Here is an 8,868-nt window from a genome sequence, read left to right on the forward strand (position 1 = left end):
ATCTATCAAACAACCGATTTCTCGCAATGATTTGTGTTCCTTGTGATATCTATATATATAAAAAGAAGTTACATTTCCATGTGTAATTTTTTACGTTGTCTTTGTGAATAACTTTTCCCTCCTTAGTCAAAATCGTGTCCTCGCCAACTTCCTTCACTACGTACTTTTTGTAACGACTTCTGATGTTAGTCCTTAACACCAATATCTGGTCTCCTTGTTTGAAAGTTCGGTGTCTAGTTCCCTGGTTTAGACGTTGTAATGTTTTCTGCAATGCGTCTTTTAATTTTTTTACTATGTCTTCCTTGCTGTATGTTATTAGGTTAAAATGTATATCCCTTGGTTTTTTTTCTGTAACGGTATGGGTTGTGTTGTTCAATTCCTTTACAGCTACAAATAGCTCCTCGGTTGCTAATGTTAAATTCTTTATTTTTACTATTCTTGCCAATTCTGGTATGGAATTGTGCGTTCGTTCTATCTAACCGTTTGCCTTTGATCTATATATTAAAAAAAAAAAAAAAAAAAAAAAAAATAATTGGCGCGTACACTTCTGTTAGGTGTTTGGCCGAGCTCCTCCTCCTATTTGTGGTGTGCGTCTTGATGTTGTTCCTCAAATGGGGGACCTACAGTTTCAAGCCGACTCCGAACGGCAGATATTTTTATGAGGAGCTTTTTCATGGCAGAAATACACTCGGAGGTTTGCCATTGCCTGCCGAGGGGCGACCGCTGTTAGAAAAATGTTTTTATTAATTTTGCTTTCACCGAGATTCGAACCAACGACCTCTCTGTGAATTCCGAATGGGAATCACGCACCAATCCATTCGGCTACGGCGGCCGCCTTGATCTATATATTGGTGTCTGTATTTTGCTGATATTGTATTTTATACACATTTGTTTTAACATTGGTATATTCAAACAACTTTCGTTATCTGTCATGAGTCGTTTACAGTTCGGAAAATTGCTAATACGATTTTCTTCTACTTTTTTTCATTACTGTTTTTGAGTCTAATTGTCTAATTGTTATGTATTTTGAGAATTTATCTACTGCTACTAAATATGTTTTGTGTTCATTAAAATAAGTATTTAAATGTATGTATTCCCCTGGTAGGTCTGATTCTTTTAATGGTTCTCTTGTTGGATTCCGTTCGTATTTGCCGTAAAGACAAGCTGTGCACTTTTTGTTGTATACTTGACATTGTTGTTTTATGTTCCGCCAATAATAATGGTCTAATGCATAGCTCTTTTACATTATTTGTGTGTTTGTTAAACTAATTCTAACTGTCTATCTGGTTGGGTTATGCCTTCGTGTTTATTTGGTGTATTTACGAATTTTATATCTGTGAACGTGTTTTTTATAATTTGTCCGTATCTAAATAAATCCATCAACTGTTGTATGTATTGCTGCAATTTTTTTCGGCTTTCGGATTATGTCGTTGTTTGAACTATCATATTAATGTACAGTACCTATAGAAGATGTGTTAATTATTTGTCGTGACAAGGCGTCAGCCAGAATATTCTGTTCGTCTGGTTTATACACGACTTTAGCTCCATAATCTTCGATAATATTTTTCCATCTCTTTAGTTTATGATTCGGATTGTTATCCGATATGGCGAAAGTAAGCGATAGATGGCTGGTATATATGGTTAAGTCGACTATGCCGTATATGTAATTTCATAATTTTTGTACCGACCATATAATAACGAGTAACTCTTTCTCGTTGGTACTAAATATAATTTTGTTCTGTGGTACTGAGTGTGCGTGATAAAAAATAAATTGGATTTTTATTTTGACTCAATACGGCTCAAATGGCTATATTGGAAGCGTCTGTAGTGAGTTCAAAAGCTTTTTCATAATTTGGCTGGTATAAGCAGTTTCTCAGTTTAATTATGGCTTCTTTGACCGTTTGTTCTGAACTAATTTTTGTGTTCTTACTTTTATTTTTTCCGATATGAGAATTATCTCCTTTGAGATGTAAGGACAACAAGGCGTGTTACGCCCACCTTAACTTGTTCAAGTCCCGACTTTTGTCTAAAGCTACAAAGTTCACTATGTTCAATACTCTTATTCGACCAATTCTAACATATGGTTGTGAGGTATGGACTCTTAAGGTTGATGATTGTGCTCAGATTACTCGCATGGAAAGAAAAATTTTAAGAAATATCTTTGGCCTAATAAGAATGGATGATGGTAGGTACCTTTAGAATCCGATTGAACTCTGAACTGAACGATCTAACTCAGAACGAGACAGCTGTGCATTTTGTTAAAGACCAGCGCATAAGATGGCTAGGTCATGTGATCTGTATGCCTGTTGACTGTACCGTGAAGAAAGCCTGGACAGAAAAGCCAATGGGCGTGAAGGCCAAAGGCAGACCGAGGAACCGTTGGATAGACGCAGTGGAACACGATCTTAAGAAGCTGGGAATACGTAACTACGAAGCAACAGCTCAAGATAGACCGCTTTGGAGGAGCATTTTGAAGAAAGCTTTGACGCACCCCGCGTGGTAACGCCATGAAAGAAGAAGAAGAAGATGTACAGTTAAGGGTGTATCTAGAACTGCATAGTTTTTTACGAATTTTCTTAGTATCCAGTAAGTCCTACGAATCATCTAAGGTATTTGAGGGTTTCTGGTATTGGGTAATTTTCAATCGTTTTTATTTTATTCGGATCAGATGAAATTCTACTGTGCTTTGCAATGTGACCGAAGTATTCCACCTCTTCCATGAAAAATTTTGACTTTTCGTTGGACACTTTTAAAGGGATATTATTTAATCCGTTAAAAATAGTTAAGGTGTGTTTCATATGCTCTTCATAGGATGAGGAGTAAATGATTACATCGTCAATATAAACATATGCGAATTTACCTATGATCACGCAGGATGTCATCCATACATCTTTGGAAAATAGATGGGGCGTTCTTCAATCCGAAAGGCATTCGAATGAATACATATTTACCTCCATTCACACAAAACGCTCTTTTCTCTGTCACTTTCTTTTATCTTAATTTGATGAAAGCTGGCCCCAAATCAAGTGTATCGAAAAATTTGGCTTTCCCTATGTTTTGCAGCGTAATATTTATGTCTGGTATTTCGTATCTGTCTGTGATCGTATGTCCGTTCAATTTCCTAAAATCTATAGCCATACGTCTTTTGGGTTTTCCGCTCTCATCTATACCTTTCTTATGTACGGTTAACATGGGTGAATTGTATGGGCTGTAGCATTTTTGTATTATTTACGAATTCTTCGTCATTTATATTACTTGAATATTGTTTGGTCCATATAGGATCCTTTGCATTTGTCCGTATGCTAGCTGCAATCCTTGTAGTGAAGGGTAACGATCCTGTGACATTATTGTCCTTCATTAACCTATCGATTTCTGCTCTAAAAGGGTCTATCCCTGTAGTGTAATTTGCACAATTTTGTCACTAATTTCCGACTTTCTTAACACCTCCAATGTCATCTGGTTCAAATCTATAACCGCGTTCAATTTCTTTATTCCGTCCCATCCTAGTATCAAATCAAATCTATCCTCAAAAGAATCTAAATATTCATTCATAAACTCAATAGTTTGTTTCGTATTAATTATAGAATTACCATGCATTGATATCACTTGTAATGGTTATGCTTTTTTGGTTATATTAAATTTTAAAGTTTTCTTACCATAGTTATGGGTTGCACCTATGTATATCTACTAAAACATTATAATTTACTTTCCCATCACTCATTACTATACTGGGCAACCCGTTTATTAGTTTTAAATACTTAATTAGTAAATGATTTTGTCTACCTGTCTCTACAATTATGCTAGAGTTGTCTTCTTCGGATGTTAAGTTGTTGTTCCGCATTAGTTTTGGTTGTTGGTATTGATTTGTGAACTGGCCACTGTTACCTAGTGGTATTTTCCAATTTTTATTGTTTCTATTCACGTCGTAGTAGTTGTTTTTATGCTGAGTTGGTTGCCTGAATGTTGTGTTTCCAGACGTTGTGTCCATGGGTTCTGGTTTTGGTAATTATGATGGCGGCTGGTTATAGTTGTATATCTGCTGATACATGGGACGTCTCTGGTGATGTTGTTTCTCATAGTAGTGTTTATTGTTGGTTGGATGAATGTTCTGTTGTGCATAGCCTAGACATAACTTGTTCGTCACGATGTTCGTCATCGTGCTCTATGGTACGGGCTACTGCAAGTGCATGCTCTAAATCCCTTATAGGATTTCCGTATAGGGTGAATTGAATATATGAGTTATTTATTCCATCCTTAAACAGTCTTACCGCCTCTTGTTTTGCCTCATCAGTAATTACATTGGTTACTTCTTGGCTATGACCAGACATAGATATTTTTGACGTGATTAGCGTCAGGGCTCTATTCACGTTGTTATGGAATTCACTTAAATTGTGTTTACCTTGTGTGAGTCTCTTCATCTCGTCCTGCAACAAATATAAAAGTCGTTGATCAGCATAGGTATAGTCCAATTCCTGATTGCATCAAAATTGAATATTGTGATTTGGTTTGGCAAGACGTCAGCTGCTGCACCTTGTATTTTAGTTTTTATAATTGATAGAGCTCCTACGTATCTGTTGGAATTCCTATGATTACTATTTCCATTCATAAGACATCTTCCCTCCATACGCGGTATTTGGAAATGTTGCCGTCAATACAGGTAATGCTTTAAAAACCTGCAGGTTGATAAAGTTGGATTGGCATAAGTTATGTTTACTGGTTCCAATAGTTCTGCTGCTGGTGGAATCATTGCTGGGTTAACTTGGATCTGATCTATCCGGGTTCTTAATGTTCCATTTTCTGCTTGGATACTCTGAAGCATTACTTGCAATAGGCCATCTGCTAAATCATGTCGATTTGTTCCATAACGTCAATGGTGTCCAAATTTCTTTGTGTATTAAATTTATTACGTTTCTCCAAAGATTTTCTCCTCCTTAGGCTTTTTTTTTACATATGTATGTCCTTGCTGCGACAAGGATGACAGGATCGGCAGTTAAGGACTTGGAAGATAGTTAAGGACTTGCCTGACTTTGGAAAAATATAAAAGTTTATTTTTATGAATTTAATTTTAGGGTAGTTCTTAACTCTATACTAATACTGGACTGACTGCCAACAGTCAGTCGTATTTATACTTATACAGTTAGTAATAGAAGTATACACAGCATACGTTTTAAATTTTCCCTTAATCGATGCCTTTAAACAACCTAAGTTATAACAAAATTGTGTTTTATTTACATGAATGAAATACAAAAATCATACTTAATCCAAATAATGACAAAATTTTATAAAGGAACAAAATTATAGCCTTTTATATTAAACTTTATAAAAATTCATGTCTCAAAAGTAAGTATACAGTTCATCATATTATTAATTTGTGAAATCAAAAACATAATTAAAATCAAATCCTGGTATTTGGTAGGATAACCATTAGACTTTACAATCGCTTTAAGTCGTGATGGGATTGATTTCACCAAGTTTTCAGTTACAGCTGGTGATATTTTATTCCATTCCTCTTGAAGGACGTTTCTCAGTTGTTCCTTATTTCTAATCGGATGTTTACGTATTTGCCGATTTAAATGTTCCTATAAATGTTCGATTGGGTTGGTATCCGGGGACTGAGGCGGTGTTTTCAGCTGTTTTCGCACATTGTATAACAGCCACTCTCGTAAAATGTCAGATGTGTGCTTGGGGTCTTTATCCTGCTGGAAGTTAAACGTTCCCTCAAGGCCCAATTTCGTAGCGCTTTCTTTTAAATTTTTTTTCAAAATATTTCCATAATCATATCGGTCCATAATATTTTCGATAAATACCAAGTTTTCAACCCCGTTCGCAGCCATACATCCCCAAACCATCTCAGAGCCCCCTCCATGCCTCACAGTGCTGGTAATATAGTTTTGATCCAATTCCGCGCTAACTTTTCTCCAAACTTGTTCACGGCCATCAGATCCACAGATACTGAACTTACACTCATCAGAAAATATGACTAGGTTCCAAAACTTTTGGTTATATTTTTCATGATCTTTGGCGAATGAAATCCATTTACTCCGATTGACACTACTCACGAAGGGCTTTTTCCTAACACTGCGCCCATGATAATCAGCACTATGGAAAACCCGGCGAATAGTTTGGGTGCTAAATTGTTTTCCAGTCTTATTTTCAACTTCAGATTTCAATTTGGGGGCACTTATTTTGGGGTTTGTCCTGATTTTCCGTACGACTAAACTTTTTTCTCTGGGACTTAAGAGCGGCGGACGCCCACAACGCTCTTTATAAGTGGTGCTTCCCGCACTTTTATATTTATTCCCAATCATTTGAGCTGTAGCAAAACTCCTATCTATCAAACAACCGATTTCTCGCAATGATTTATGTTCCTTGTGATATCTATATATCGATTTATGCCTCTGCACGCGTATGTTTCCAAAGCTAAAATTATAAGCCTAGGGACTATAAGAACAAAATACATTCATAGGCGCAGCCGTAGCGGTCATGAATTTTTTAGTCGCAAAGGCGCTGAAAAGTCTAAAATTTTCTATAATCTTAACAAAAATGAATTCATTGATAGTTTGAGCTCATATTTCTACGAGCAAAGTAGATACTTTCATTTATAAAACGAGCCGCCCATATGCCAATTTTCTCATCAATTCGAAAATAGTCAATATTGGAATATTTCGCCTTGCATTATTTGCCAATATTTGGTATATCTTGAATTTTTGTAAAGTCGTTTGCATGCATCAATATACGTATTTATGTATATGCGTGTTTGCTTTAGCACGTTCATGTGAACGATTTTTCATATGCAGATATTCATTTGATTTAGCTGAACGAATATATTGATTTTGTAACGAAATCCTGTCGAATGATATTATTGGTAAATGTTTATTTAAGTTCCTTTTACCAAATAAATATTATTATCATTAAGAAAATTGAAATTCTAGCACCGGCAATTTGACTTTCCCACCAGCACAGCACATACCAGGCGTTTCGTTTCTGAATTTAATTGCTTTGCAATGTATACATTCTATATTCATTTGGCCAATGTAGGCATGCAAGTTAACGGCAGACCACTTACCCCATTACAATGCTAAATGTAAACACAATTGAGAAAACATATTTTGCATCTTACAAATCCGCCAGCTCAGCATTATGCTGCTGCGTAATAAAAATTAATTGAAAATGAAATTGATATCTTCTTTGACCAGGCTGATGCAATGCCAAACCATCATTGTGAAACACATAGATTTAAGTAAACAAATTGTAAAGATATAAATAAGGGAATTTATAGAATAAAGTTTAGTTCTTACTCCGTCTTCAACTGAAGCACGTCTTTTTTAAAAATGTTATTCCAGTAAGGAAAAACATAATTGGCGCCCAACGTAAAGGGCCTTGTTCTCCACTTCCAGAGCGTTTAAAAGTGATCGCAGTGCAGGCATCGAGCTCCGGTTCAACTAAGCAGCTTCAGCGAAGTTACCAACAGCGACTCAATAGCAAAGAACAATAACAGCAACAGTTTTGCCATTAACACCAGCAGCGGCTTGGCTTGCAGCTTTTGCAGCAACTCCCCGTGATAGAAACGACAAGACATTTTTGCCCGATTTGGCAGCGCTCCTTGTAGCGAGCATTTTCCTGGCGCAGCACGTTCTTCGCAGAAGAGGAGACACAAATGCACCGAAGATAAAAAATGATATATGTAAGTTATACCATATACATATAATAAGTAAATGGGGAATACTCCCAGTGAAATAAAATATTCAAAATTATTATATTGTGAATATTGTAGTGGGGATCATAAAATTGAAAAGTGCCCTATATTATTTAAGAAAAATTTTAAGAAAAGTGAACAAAAGAATAAAAAGTATTCAAAATAATAAAATATAGGAATGGCTGATTTAACAGTTGATTTAATGTAGTGGGGATCATAAAATTGAAAAGTGCCCTATATTATTTAAGAAAAATTTTAAGAAAAGTGAACAAAAGAATAAGATATAAAAATGGCTGACTTAACAGTTGATTTAATTACAAGATTGATTGCGGAGAGCACAATAAATTTAAGGCAGGAAGTTGAACGATTACGATCTCAAGTTGAGATAGATACTCGTAGGGTGACGGATTATGTGACTGAGTCTATTGACGAAAATATACAGTGCCAAGAATCTCTTGATGTTGTTAAATCCCTTCCAGATTTTTTAGGGAAATTAAATTCTTACGTTAGTTGGAGGGAGGCAGCACATAATGCTATGAGCCTGTATATAAGGAAAAGTAGAAGATACTTTGCAGCCCTTACTATTTTGCGAAACAAGATCACACAAGATGCGAATGACACACTCACCAATCATGGTACGGTGTTGAATTTTGATGCAATAATTGCGCGATTAGATTTTGCTTATTCAGACAAACGGCTGATACACATTATAGAACAGGAACTGAGTGTCTAACGCCAGGGATCAATGACAGTTGTCGAGTATTATAATTTGGTCAATAGAAAATTGACCTTACTCATAAATAAAACAATAATGACTCATAGTAGCTCATCCGATATAGCCAAAGAACTTAATAAAAAGAATAGGGATCATGCCTTAAGAATATTTGTAACTGGTCTCAATGCACCTTTAAGAGACATAATATTTTCTCTCAATCCTCAGGATTTGCCTGATGTTTTGGCAAAAGCACAGGAACTAGAATCAAACAACCAAAGGGCATTATTTGCTAAAAATTTTGCAAATGAAAGAAGCAGAGCTAGGACAACAAATTATCCCAATAATAATTTGAGGTTCCCAACAAGGAATAACGTACCAAAACCAGAACCAATGGACGTAGATCCATCTGTCTCCAGGTCATACAATAAGAATTACAACCCTTTTGGTCAACAAGGTG

Source organism: Anastrepha ludens, chromosome X (assembly GCF_028408465.1).
Source record: "Anastrepha ludens isolate Willacy chromosome X, idAnaLude1.1, whole genome shotgun sequence".
Taxonomy (NCBI): Eukaryota; Metazoa; Arthropoda; class Insecta; order Diptera; family Tephritidae; genus Anastrepha; species Anastrepha ludens.